This window comes from Scyliorhinus torazame, chromosome 13, assembly GCF_047496885.1.
Source record: "Scyliorhinus torazame isolate Kashiwa2021f chromosome 13, sScyTor2.1, whole genome shotgun sequence".
Classification (NCBI taxonomy): Eukaryota; Metazoa; Chordata; class Chondrichthyes; order Carcharhiniformes; family Scyliorhinidae; genus Scyliorhinus; species Scyliorhinus torazame.
This window is the reverse complement of record NC_092719.1, coordinates 146584659-146599345: the sequence shown is the minus strand read 5'-3', so window position 1 is coordinate 146599345 and position 14687 is coordinate 146584659. Positions and strand designations below refer to the sequence as shown.

Below are 14687 nucleotides of genomic sequence, written 5' to 3'. Positions count from 1 at the left end.
ACTGAACTGCCCAGACAGCACCCATGACTCGACTACACCCTCTCACACTTGCCATTCCTCCCCGACACCCCACTCCGACCTAAATGCAATTAGAAGCAGTGCAAGGAAGGCCCACTCGACTGAATCCACCTTTGTAAAGAGGATGGATATGAGAATTATTTCTCTCTCAAAGATGTTCGTTAGTCTGCGAAATCTTCTTGCGCAAAGAGCAGTGGAAGTAGGGTTATTGAATATGTTTAAGGCGGAGTTAGATAGATTCTTGACTCAAAGGAGTCAAAGGACATAGGAGGTAGGCAGAAAAATATAGGCCATAATCAGATCAGCAATGACCATATCAAATGGAGGAGCAGGCTCATTCCTGCACCTAATTCAAATGCTTGTATGTTAAACTTACCAGATAGCAACTAATGCAGTCATTACTGCTGCCCAATCTGGACCAATATATATGAGTTTAGAAAATACCATACTGCAAATACCAAAAAATGCAGTCCTGCAATACAAAGTTCTTGACACTGGAGGATGCTGTATTACTTGCATAGCCATATGAAGTCTCAAAACAATAGCCTCATTGTCAAGATTTTGTTAGGATTTCCTGGTCATTTACAACTGGAGAAAATAATGCCGAGTATAAACGATATTTGACATTTTTCATTGTGAACATGTTACATAACTACTGCAGTATAAATCCTGCAAATGAGATTAAATTTCAAATAATGCAAAACAATTATTTGTTTTTGCAGAGATCTATTTTCAATTGTAGATTTTGAACTGTGCAAAACAGCTATCAAATCTGTCAAACAGGGTTAACCTGGTATTATGGATGGGATTGAAACCAATAATAAGCAATAGGCGAAGAGATTCAAACCAGACAATGAGTTGTCTCTACTGACAAGCTAACAATCATACAGTGGGGCACTGAAGCAGCTGTATCAATGTGTAATTTGCTGATTTTTAATCAAGTGGATTTGAGAAGAATCTGGCACAGTTAGCCGGAAAGCCAAAATCTATGAAAGCAAGTGTCCAATTTTAATCGTCGTCCAAATATTTATGAATAGTCTTTCATTACTCAAATTGTTTTCAATAGAAGATATTTAAGATTATAGTCTGATTAAAGGGTCAGCACAGGCATTTACAGGAGTATCAAAAAAAAAAAGCCAAATTTTATATAGTAAAGCCATAACTAGAATCTGAGCAAATAAAGAAACATGACTAAGGCATCCTCAATTAGGAAATAGATTACTCTGCCAAAGAGATCAGGGGCCCATATTTATGGGGAGGCTGGGAGAGTGAAAGACAAACTTGATACGGCTGCCGCAATCAATGGCAGAACCAAATTAAAATCTTTTTCTACCAGTTTCCTTCTTGGCAGCTGGACAACTTGACAGGCTGACCGGTGGCCAGCCAGGAAAACCAACAGCAGGACGCTGCAGCAGGGGACTCTTGGGGAATGAAGAGGGAGCTACAGAACGGATGCACACGTGGTGGGCTTTAAAGAGTTTAAACCCCTCCATCGCTCATTCTACGGGGCAGTTTAAAGTCGAGGCCCATATGTGTGATTGACTGTTCAAAGGCCATGCCAGAGAAACATTTCACCTCGGCTAACACAGTAATGTAGCACTAAGCGAGGATTACACTGATGGAGGTGTCATCCTCAGGAGAAAAGTTAGACTGAAGCCTGTCTGTCTTCTCAGGTGGACATAAAGATCCCAGAGCACTTTTCAAAGAAGAGCAGGGAGCTTTCCCAATGTTCCAGCCAACATTTATCCCTCAGCCTACATCACTTGCCTCTTTTTCATACATAACAGTGACTACACTTCAAAATCACTTAATTGGCTGAAATGTGCTTTGGAATGCTCTGAATGTAAAGACAAATCTTGGAAACTGAATTTTACTGACATACTGCTTCCATGAATTATTGAGCTGGATCTAATGTCGCTCACTCCACTCCCATAGGTGGAACTAGATATTGCGGGAATCTCGCGTGGGTTGATGGTAGCTGGCTGAACCGATTTTGTTGTGACCAGCCATTTAGTGAGGGTGATGTGGGCTTGCCGCAGGTGGCGGGGACAGCTCTAACATCAGAAAGGCCCACATTACCCGGCATGTGCCGTATTTAAAGGGCAGTCAGTCCTGTGTTAGAGTTGGAATTCATCTTGCAGGCTCTGAAAGCTCTGCAGTATAAATCTTTGTCAGAGGCATTTCTGGGTTTCCAGTGAAACAGTCCATCAGCACTGTTGAATTTCTTTCTGCGGCACCCGAAAATGTCTCAACACAATCATAGCAAATGCAATGTTGTCATTCATCTCAAGAGGCTTGGAATATAAAAGCAGGGATGTACTTCTGAAGCTTTATAAAGCATTAGTTAGGCCCCATTTAGAATACTGTGAGCAATTTTGGGCCCCACACCTCAGGAAGGACATACTGGCACTGGAGCGGGTCCAGCGGAGATTCACACGGATGATCCCAGGAATGGTAGGCCTAACATACGATGAACGTCTGAGGATCCTGGGATTATATTCATTGGAGTTTAGGAGGTTGAGGGGAGATCTAATAGAAACTTACAAGATAATGAATGGCTTAGATAGGGTGGATGTAGGGAAGTTGTTTCCATTAGCAGGGGAGACTAGGACCCGGGGGCACAGCCTTAGAATAAAAGGGAGTCACTTTAGAACAGAGATGAGGAGAAATTTCTTCAGCCAGAGAGTGGTGGGTCTGTGGAATTCATTGCCACAGAGGGCAGTGGAGGCCGGGACGTTGAGTGTCTTTAAGACAGAAGTTGATAAATTCTTGATTTCTCAAGGAATTAAGGGCTATGGAGAGAGAGCGGGTAAATGGAGTTGAAATCAGCCATGATTGAATGGTGGAGTGGACTCGATGGGCCGAATGGCCTTACTTCCGCTCCTATGTCTTATGGTCTTAAGTCAAAGGATCACCCCACAATTCAGTAAAGGCTTGCTGCGTGACCTCCTCCAGGCCATTCTCTAGACCAGAGAAATAGTTTTTCAGTCATGGCCATAGAAGACGCCATCGGCTGACCTCGAGGCCTGAATGAAGGTTGCAGCGGAGGTGAACTGCATAGCGTGCATCCAAGAGTTTGGGTACAGATCAGGAAAAGTTTGAATGATCTACTCCACACCTCAAGTGAATTTGAGTGATTGACTGGCAAAACTTGCTTTGAACGTGTGCAGGGACAGAAGGGAAGTTATTATGGGTGGCGGGTGGCAGAGTTATACAGTTGGGAAAGAATGGTCTTAGACTCCTGAACATCGACTCTGGACCCCATGAATGCTTATGGCACCAGGTCAAACATGGGCAAGGAAACCTCCTGCTGATTACCACAACCACCCCTCTCAGCTGATGAATCAGTACTCCATGTTGAACAACCCTTGGAGGAAGCACCGATAGTAGCAAGGGCACAGAATGTACTCTGGGTAGGTGACTTTAATGTCCATCACCAAGAGTGGATTGGTAATACCACCACAGACCAAGCGGGCATAACTGATGGTGGTGAGGAAACCAAAAAACCAACAAGAGGGGAAAACAGACTTTACCTCATCCTTACCAACCTGCCTGCCACTGATGCATCTGTCTATGATAATATCGATAGGTGGGTCCACCACACAGCCTTTGTGGAGATGAAGTCCCGTCTTGACATTGAGGATACCGTCTATAATGTTGTGCGGCACTACCAGCGCGCTTAATGGGATAACATCGAACAGATCTAGCAGCTCAAAACTGGGCATCCATGAAGCGCTGTGAACCTTCAGCAGCAGCAGAATTGTACTCAAATCACAATCTGTAACCCCATGGACTGGCATATCCCCCACTCTACCATTAGGGGACCAACCCTGGTTCAATGAAGAATGCAGGAGGGCATGCCAGGAGTGTTACAAGGCATACCTAAAATGAGGAGTCAACCTGGCGAAGCTAAAACACAGGACTACTTGTATGCCAAACATAAACAATAAGCAATAGACAGGCTATGCAATCCCACAACCAACAAATCAGATCTAAGTTTTACAGTCCTGCTACATCCAGTCGTGAATGGTGATGGAGAATTAATCAACTCACTGGAGGACGACACTCCACAAATATCCCCATCCTCAATGATGGAGAAGCCCAGCACAACTGTGCAAAAGACAAGGCTGAGGTATTTGCAACAATCTTCAGCCAGAAGTACTGAGTGGATGATCCATTTTGGTCTCCTCCGGATGTCCCCAGCATCACAGATGTCAGTCTTCAGTAATTTGATTCACTCCATTTGATATCAAGAAACAGCTGAAGGCACTGGATACTGCAAAGCTATGGGCCCTGCCACTATTCCAGCAATAGGACTGATGACGTGTTCTAGAAAGTGCCACGGGCCAAGCTGTTCCAATAAAGCTACAATACTGGCATCTACTCAACAATGTGGAAAATTGTCCAGGTATGTCCTATATACAAGAAACAGGACAAATCCAATCCTGCCAATTACTGTCCCATCAGTCTACTCTTGATCATCAGTAAAATGATGGAACAGTGCTTTCAAGCAGCACTTCAAGCTCACTGGGCTAAATCGCTGGCTTTTAAAGCAGACCAAGGCAGGCCAGTAGCATGGTTCGATTCCCGTACCAGCCTCCCCGAACAGGCGCCGGAATGTGGCGACGAGGGGCTTTTCACAGTAACTTCATTGAAGCCTACTCGTGACAATAAGCGATTTTCATTTTTCACTTATTCAGCAATAACCTGCTGGGAACCAGGGGGGGAAACCCTGTGCTGGTTGAAGTCATACCTGGCACAAAGGAAGATGGTTGTGGTGAGTAAATCATCTCAGCTCCAAGACATCAATGCAGAGTTCCTCGGGGTAGTGTCCTCGGCCCAACCATCTTCAACTGCTTCATCAATGACCTTCCTTCTATCATAAGGTCAGATGTTTGCTGATGACTGCACAATGTTAGTATAATTTGTGACTTCTCCAAAGCAGCAAGAGCTGGACAATATCCAGGCTTGGGTGACAAGTGGCGAGTTATATTCGCACCACCCATGTACCAGGCAATGACCATCTCCAACAAAACTCGAAGGCAGAAACAACGGGAAGGCAGATTATTATCTGGATGGTCATAAATTAGGAAAAGGGAATGTGCAACAAGACCTGGGTCTCCTAGTACACCAGTCGCTGAAGGTAAGCATGCAGGTGCAGCAGGCGGTAAAGAAGACAAATGATATGTTGGCCTTCATAGCGAGAGAATTAGAGTACAGGAGCAGGGATGTCTTGCTGCAATTATACACTGCCTTAGTCAGGCCAGAACTCAAATATTGTGTACAGTTTTGGTCTCCTTATCTGAAGAAGGATATTCGTGCTCTAGAGGGAGCACAGCGAAGGTTTACCGGACTGATTCCTGGGATGGCAGGACAGACGTAGGAGGAGAGAATGAGTCAGTTAGGGTTGGTAAAAATGAGTCCCCGGGAAAAAAGCTTTAAAAACACTGGGGTAGATCACTTAGGACAGAGATAAGGAGAAATTACTTCACCCAGAGTGGCAAGCCTGTGGAATTTGTTACTACAGAAAGTAGTTGAGGCCAGAACATTGTTTATGTTCCAGAAGCAGTTAGATATAGCACTTGGGGACTAAAGGATATTGGGGGGGGGGGGGGGGGGGGGAAAGAGAGGAGGAGGAGGAGAAGAAAAGAGGCAGGATTAGACTATTGATTTAGATGATCAGCCATGATCATAATGAATGGCAGAGTAGGCTTAGAAGGCTGAATAGCCTCCCCCTGTTCAATTTTCCATGTTTCGAAGAAAGAATCAAACCATCACCCAGTGACCCAAACGCATAACCATCAACATCCCAGGGGCTAACATTGACCTGAAACTGAACTGGACTAGCCATATAAACACTGTGGCTGCAAGAACAGGTCAAAGGCAAGGAATCCTGCTGCGAATAACTCCCCTCCCATTTCCCCAAACTTGCCTCTCGTCTAAAAGGCACAAGTCTGAAGTGTAATTCAATACTTTTCACTTGCCTGGATGAATGCAGCTCCAACAACACTCAAGAAGCTAAAGGCGCCATCCAGGACAATGCAGCCTGCTTGATATGGCATTATTTCCAAAAACATTCAATCCCTCCACCTCCAACAGTGGCAGCTGTGTGCATCATCTACAAGATTCACTGCAGGAACTCACCAAGGTTTCTTAGGCAGAATCTTCCAAACCTATGGTCACTACCATCTAGAATGACAATAGCAGCAAATACACGGGAACACTGCCATCTGCAAGCTCCCCTCCAAGTCACTCACCACCCCGACTTGGAAATATACTGCCGTTCCTTCACTGTCGCGGGGTCAAAATCCAGGAACTCCCTCACCAACAACACCTACATCTCAGGGACTACAGCGGTTCAAGGCAGCTCACCACCACATCTTCAAGGGCAATTAGAGATAGGCAGTAAATGCTGGTCAAGCCAGCGATGCCCACATCCATAAATGATCAAATGGGAAAAACCTGGCACAGCTGCTTGAGGCATTGAGTAAACTTGCATGGCTGATGGAAAACCCCATTCTGTCATCATGTCTCAGGTGGACGAGTGCGTTGCTTCTTCCATGGAGACGTGGTGTTAACGTGAACCTGCAGATCACTGCAGACACCATGACAACAGTGTTGCAGTGGGTCAGAGAGAGGTGGGCAGTGCTCCTGTACATCACACCAGAAGCACCTGCACCCATGGAAGGCAGGGTAATGCTATGCCACACCACGAGGAGTGAGGAGCGGCCAGTTGAAAGACTTGAAAATACCTCTCAGGGCACAAGTGTAGACAGTGGCTACCCACACTCTCTGTCAGTGACCGAAACGCATGCAGCAGAGACCTGCGGCACCCTCAGGATGCCTACTGTGGTCATCAAAGGCCATGAGGCAAGGAGAACAGCAGGCTGCCTCAAGTTGTTTGCAGATACTGTGGAGGTACGTTACCACAGCATTCACAGCAATATTTTAAGAAGGACACGTAAACACACCACCGTGGTTTATTTTACTTTGTTCATTATTAATCTATGTATTTTGAAATTAACCTGGTTTTGTTTTCCAGATTTATGCGATTCAGTTATTAAGTGCATCATGACCACAGGCAGGATAAGAATGGGAAGTCTGTTCGTGGGCATGTGTGGCTGCCTTGTTTAGCAGAAATCATGTCAGCCTAAAGGGATGGAACAAGTGGGGCTTGTACGACTGAGATTTAACACTAATAGAGGACAAGGAAAACCTTACCCTGTGTGGCACTCACTGCACACCAAGCACTGAAATAGAGATAGGATAAGATTGTCTTATCAAACACCACCTGCATCTGCACCATATTGATGTTGATGTCGCTCAGCTGGAGCCATCTCCCCCTCCTCATTGTCATCACCAGACCAAGCATTTGCTATCTTTTCCCCATCTGGGTTCAGGTGCTCTCCAGGCCCGATTGTGGAGGGCAAGGCACAATGAATCACGATGATACGACTCTCTCTGGGTCTTATTCTTTTCCAGGCAACTGAAAAGCGTTTTCAGTAACCCCATCGTCTGCTCAATGATGCTCCCTGTGGAACATTGTTGGTGTTATATCTTTCCTCCGCTTCAGTGCATGGCTCTCACATGGGTATCACAAGCCAGATGTGGAGAGGATATCCCCAATCCCCAAGAATCCATACTCTGGGCTGCTACCATGCAGTGAACAGCTGTGACATTTGGGAGGGTTGCAGCATATAGACATAATGACTGCTTCCTGATAACTAGCACACACCTGATCATAGTGTAAGAACCCTTCCAGTTGATGAATGCAGTTGGCTGGCCAGAGGCAACACACGTGTGATTGATTACACGCTGCATTCGTGGAAGTAATAATAATAATAATCTTTTATTGTCACAAGTATGAAGTTACTGTAAAAAGCCCCAAGTCGCCACATTCCGGCTCCTGTTCGGGTAAGCCGGTACGGGAATTGAACCCACGCTGCCAACCTCGTTCTGCATTACAACCCAGCTGTCCAGCCCACTGAGCTAAACCGGCTCGCATACCGCCATGGATGCAAAAAGCCATGGAGTGGTCAGTCTGGTAATCCTCGTCCATTCAATATTTTATTAAGTCACCAGTGCTCTTCAAGAGGACGGGTGGCCTGATACAGCAGCGTGGTTGTCCGTACAAATCCTGGAAGGAACGAGTGGCGTAGAAATCGAACACAACTGTAACTTTGCACGGCTGGCATGGTGTTACTAGCGTAGGCTCTTGGGTGAATGTCAGCCTGCATAACAGTGCATATCTCAGTGAAGGTCTTGACAGAGAGATGGAGTCGCTGCTGACACTTTCAGCCATTTACAAATGGTACGATTTTGTGTGAATAAGGTGGGTCTGGCATTGTCTTCTATGTCGCCCCTGCTGCCTGGTCACTTGACCTGGTGCTGCCCCTTGCAGCTGCTGCAGGGGTCTGTTCCGATGCCTCTACATCTCTGCCTGACGCTCATCATGGCAATCCTAAAATCTAACTGCATTCAGCTTTACAGCATGCATTTAGTAAAGCTCAACACCATCCAGGATAAAGCAGCCCCCTTGATTGCTCCCCCTTCCACAAACATTCAAACCCTCCACCACCGACGAACAGTGGCAAGCTGTGTGTACCATCTACAAGATGCACTGCAGTAACTCACCACGGTTCCTTCGACAACACCTTCCAAACCCACGACCATTACCATCTCGAAGGACAAGAGCATCCATGTCATAATGACCAGATAATTTTTATAAGCATAATCCTCTATTATCTCTCAAATGCTCATCTAGCCTCAGTATAAATCCATTAGACACATCCACTTCCCGTGATGGCGACTCATTCTCACCACTCTTCAGGCAAAGTTTCTCCTGAATTCCCCATTTGGCGACCAGCTTAAATTGAGTGCCTCCAGTGCTCTTTTTCACAAATGGAAACACTCACCAGTGAGCATCCACCAGCTCCAAGACATTGCAGGAAGTAAAGGTCCAAGAGAAAGATCAACGTCGTCTCAGCCCGAAAGCAGCCCAACTGAAGGGAGGAATTCCAAATGCAACTCCTAACCAATCAAGAAAGTTTTCACACATCCAACTCAATTTTCTGCTCAGGTAGTGATGTCAATTCACTGCATAATAGAAACAGCCAGATCTTTTCCTGGCTGGGGCAGGGAACACATGTGCAATGGAAATTACCCTGTAATACAAGTTAGGGTCAATATGGCCTCTCTTGGTTTGATCATGGATCATAGGATTTACAGTGCAGAAGGAGGCCATTCGGCCCATCGAGTCTGCACCGGCTCTTGGAAAGAGCACCCTACCGAGGCCCACACCACCCAATCCCCATAACCCAGTAACTCCATTCAACCAACCCTAAGGCCAATTTTTGGACACTAAGGGCAATTTAACATGGCCAATCCACCTAACCTGCACATCTTTGGACTGTGGGAGGAAACCGGAGCACCCGGAGGAAACCCACGCACACACGGGGAGAACTTGCAGACTCCGCACAGACAGTGACCCAAGCCGGGAATCGAACCTGGGACCCTGGAGCTGTGAAGCAATTATGCTAACCACTATGCTACCGTGCTGCTCTATGGTCTATGATCACAACAAATATTTTACAGATCTTGAGAATACAAACAGAAAATACTGAAGTATTCATCAGATTTGGAAGCATCTAACGGCAGAGAACGGATGCTGATGAAAGATCATTGACCTGGCATGTTAAATAGCTCTCAGATGGCACCAGACTTGTTGAGTAATCCCTCCATTTTCTTGCTTAATATCAAATTTTCAGCATCCACGGTATTTTGCTTTTCCCCAGATCTCTGGTCAATTGTCATTTCAGAAAATTAGAAAATGATCTTGAATAGTCAACACTTTTTACAACAGAAAGCACTCAAATATGCCAGTCCGTCAACATCTGTAAAGAGAAACATGTTAGGTGTGCATACCAACTGATCCCCCATTTTTCCTGTCTGCCAATACTCCAGGTTTTCTACTTCCATCCTCAGCATTTTCTACAGCTTGTTTTAAAGCTGAAACACTATGTTGGCTTTGACCACTTGCTGCTACTTGATCTCCACCATGCGTTATTTCTGAACCATGTGCATTCACAACTTCCTCATCCCAGGTCCACAATCAATGGCAAGAGGCATATGCAACATTTACACTTAACCATCCTGTTGTAAATGTTCATGTTGAAAGTTTAGCGAAGTTGCATTGCAGATCCTCTTCTATCAGAGTGAAGTTGATGAAACAGACTATTTGAAAAGCAAGTTCAAGCAATTTTCACCCAGGACAGAATGCCTTTTGCAATAGTTAATCAGTTTACAATTACAAATTGGCAAAACTTTTCACCTTTGTAAAAGTTCCACTGTTGTAAAAGTTCTAAGTATAGACTATAAAATAATTTTAAATTGATTCTGGTACACACATTAAAATCTGACAATATTTCTTCAACTACATGTTCAGTATGTTAGAGAGTTTTAAATTTTATTGAAATATGAAAAACTACAAATTTAACGTATATAGAATCAAATTGACACAAGATGGCACTAGACCTCTACTAGTGAACATGTTTTACATATTGCAATATTTTCACACAATGACTTTGATGTATGATTTTAAGCTATCACATTGCAATATTAAATACTAAGCCGGAAAGAGAGAAGAGATAAGTGAATTTTTGTAAAATATTTAAAGGAAGACTTTTGAATAGTTATTACAGAAGGATTAGAAATCCAATTTACTGCTAGGCAGTCTGAAGTCTTTGACAAGCATTCTCCCTTTCCTTAAGCAATCATTATGCAATTCATAAATATGAAAGGACTAGTACAATAATTGGTCACGGCTGCCATGATTACTCGACTAGTGGAGAGTGGAGAGGATCGAACCTGGGCAGTTTGATCCTCAGCTTATGCAGTTAGCTGTTCACTGCCTGGGCGTTACAATTGTCCATGATTTGCTGAAGTCTGCACATCTGACTGTGATTCAATGATCTATGCTGGAAGTGAGAATGGAAGGCTGCATTGGGGAAGGGCTTTGCAGATGTTCTGATGGTTCAAGAGAATATAAATGACCAAATAGCACTGTAAATGCTTATGTGGCATCCTTATGACTGAAAGATATAAATATGGTCTTTATGTGAAAAAAATTTTTTTTGCATTCTAATTAGACCAGACTCATTATGATGTGACAATGTCTCGTAATTAGTTTGCACATTATTTCAACCCATAAATAACTTGGTTGCTTTACCTCCACACGATGGCAAAAAATATCAGAATCAATATGTTGTGCTCAGTTCCAATAGTAATAGTTTTTTAAAAGTCAGTAAGATTTCATTTACAAAGCACAATAACCAAGTTATCTTACTGAAAATATAAAATGTAAATAAGAGAATGAATGAAGAGAGGACAGCTATGCCCTTGATGTAAAATGTCGCAAGTCCATGACAGAAAAAGTTGAGTCTCGGATTATATTTCTTTCTCAGACAATATTTCTTTCTCAGACAAAAATGATGGAAATGCCCTAATAGTTATTTTTCAAATACCAGCACATCAACCCTGATATCACATATTCATCAAAAAGTATTTTCACATATCCATAAATAACACAGCTTGTGTCTTTTAAAGCATCATTTAATCTAGGGGCCTGCAACATGTGGCTCTTTAACATCTCATTTGCAGCTTCCAATTTTTAACCAGTTGGATCCCACTCCCATTAACATGAAAAAACCCTAAAATAAACAGAAGAATCATTTTTAATATGGGGATAAAAAGCTAACCATTAATCTGCGCATTATGGTTTCAAATGATTATTTTAACAAAAATATCATTGTGCTCTAAATAAACCTGTTCAAGCAATATAGCTACACCATAGTTAGAAATTATACATTTGATTAGCGGAACAGGTTTCATGATTATCATTATTATTGTTTCTATTATAGCTGAAACAATACATTGTTCTGAATAGGCTATTTGCTTTTTTTAAATCTCGAAAACTAGTTGCTGAAAAAAATACTGACAATATTGTAGTAGTGAGAAATCGGAGTTGGCTCGATTTTAATTTTTTCCTTCAGTTACATAGATTTTGTTTTGTAATCAAATTATGCATTCTAGCAGGCACACTTGGCAATTTGCCAAGTATTTGGTTGAGAAATGCAAAATTTTGGTCCTGCGGATTCAAATACCTTTTATTTTAGGAAAACTTTTTTAAAATAAATTCTTCGGCAAAAAAGATAGCTAATCCATGATTTAGACTCTGGTCATACTGGGAGTTGGAGTTTTAGACTTAAGTAAGCTTCCCTAATTCAATTTTAATCTTCACCAACTACAAGCACAAACATAGCCAAACCTTTGAATCTTTGGCACCAGATATAAACAAGAGCTTCAAAGCCTTCAAATAGATTTAAGTTGAAATCTGTTTTGTATTACTATTTACAAAGAATTTGAAAGAGGATTCTTAAAGCTTTTTATCATCAACAATTTTAAAGAGTATAATAAAGTTGAACCAGGAACAGAAAGAAAGCAAGAAACAATAACCTTTCAGGTTGTGCAAAGTGCTCCAACGACATACAACAGAAATATATAATGTAGGGAATGCAGAAAATCATTTGCGTGTACCAAGATCCTGGACAGAGCAATGAAATTGCTGCACGGTAGCACAGTGGTTAGCGTTGTTGCTTCACAGTGGCTGGGACCCGGGTTCGATTCCCGGCTTGGGTCACTGTGTGCGCAGAGTCAGCATGTTTGCCCCGTGTCTGCGTGGGTTTCCACCGGGTCCTTCTTCAGCTTGGCGCAGCAATCCTCAAAAAGCTTCACAAGCTGACAATCTCTGCATCAGTTGAGGTTCCCGAGGGTGGAGGACCTGGTGGAGGGGCTGGGAGCCCCAATTGAGATTGAGGAAATAATCAAGGGGCTGGAGGGCATGCAGTCGGGCAAGGCCCCGGTGGAATTCTATAAGAAGTTTTCAGAGATATTGAGCCCACTGCTGGTGAGGACATTTAACGAAGCAAGAGGGAAGGGAGTCCTCCCCCCAACAATGTCGCAGGCCTCAATTTCATTGATCTTGAAACGGGGAGAAGGATCCAGAGCAATGCGGGTCATACAGGCAGATTTCTCTACTGAATGTGGATGCCAAATTGCTGGCTAAGATGACGATATTGAGTTATTTTTGTCCTCAGTCTGGTCTCAGTAAATTAGTCGGATTCTAGGTATCAATGTATTTTATTTCAAACAGCTTGCAAGCTACACTCACTCTGATAAGGCAGGAGACTACATGCCTCCTGAACTCCCGAGCAAGGTAAACAAAAGAAGCACAGCATCTGGTTTCATACATATGGATTCAGCATCAAGTTTCACATACCCACGACCAAATAAGGTAACGGTGACAAATGCAAAGTTCTCAGGTCTTTCACACACATTCCTTGACCTGGCCATATAAACTGATCTTCACAATTACTGATCCTAATAGGCTCATTCCACATTCCTCAGCTGTAGCCACCTAAAATGGCTGACTCCCTATTAATTTGGCCAAAACCAGATTTAAAATGGCCAACCGAAAAGGCTGATAGGAAAAGCAGCCAACAGGACACAAACGGACAGCTGCAGACAGAATAGCGTATTCGGATCTGGGGAAGTTGGCCCAGATCGATACCTAAGACTATTAGTAGCATATCAACACAGACATCTGCAGTTTAATCGGCTATCCCTGGGAACAATTGCAACATATTAGCAATTGAATGCCGGGCCAGACCTTTCGGCGCCTGCAGTGGCTAAAACAAAGACAGGTGAACGACCCCCCCCCCCCCCCCGATCGAGGAATCGCCCCATTATTGGAGCATATCGAACCCAGTGATTGGGAACAAGTCCAATCATTTGGGACTCAGGGTCAAGGGCCGCCCAGAGAGGCGGGAAGCCCCTGGGCCCTATAAATTGAGGGGCCAAGTTCAGAATGCTCTCTCTCCCTTCTTCTCCTGCTCGCAACCTTCGCAAGAACATCGACCAGAAACTGTAAGTTTGACTCCAGCGATCGCTACCCGATAGAGATTCCGAGCCATCGACCCGTATCAGCCTTTTGAATCCCGCAGGCCAGACCCAATTCGATAAACTATTTGTTTCCCTGACCTGGTGGGCCATCTCCTAAAGTTAAGTATTGGCCAGTAGTGATAGGTTTTGATATAGATAGTAGGATTATTGTGTAAGTATTGATTGCTGTACATAATAAATGACTGTTGATTTCAATCTTACTAAGCGGTGTGCTGACTTATTAATCATAACTCGAGCTTGAAACACGTGGCGGGATCAGAGAGATACCTGGCGACTCGTGAGCAAAGGTGACATAATCAGAGCTAATAAAACTAAGGCTAAAAAGAGCAACACAGCCCTCTGGGGCCCCTTTCACCTCTGCACCATCCTCTGCACAAAGAAACGGTCCTAATGGTTGCCCATCCCCCTTCTTGCCATGCTTGCAACAGCCCCTTTGTTCATTCTCTGCAACCTAAACTAAATGTCTACAAATCCACTATCCTAAACTTCTGCTCTCCTGTATTAGGATCCACTTCTACACTATCCTAACTGGTTATCCCATTCTAATAGTTAAATTCTCTTTAGATAACTTTAGCTAAATTCCTCAAAGATAGAGGACTGTGCCCCGGGTGTGATAGGGGAAGACCAGACGGGATTTCTTAAGGGCAGGC

At 43.7% G+C, this 14687-nt stretch overlaps 1 protein-coding gene across 1 annotated transcript in view; it reads right to left on the bottom strand.

The window, feature by feature from the left end:
* eif4e3 (eukaryotic translation initiation factor 4E family member 3) overlaps positions 1-14687 on the bottom strand; it is a 124197-nt gene that overhangs the window by 69333 nt on the left and 40177 nt on the right. The gene's annotated exons all lie outside the window — the stretch shown is intronic.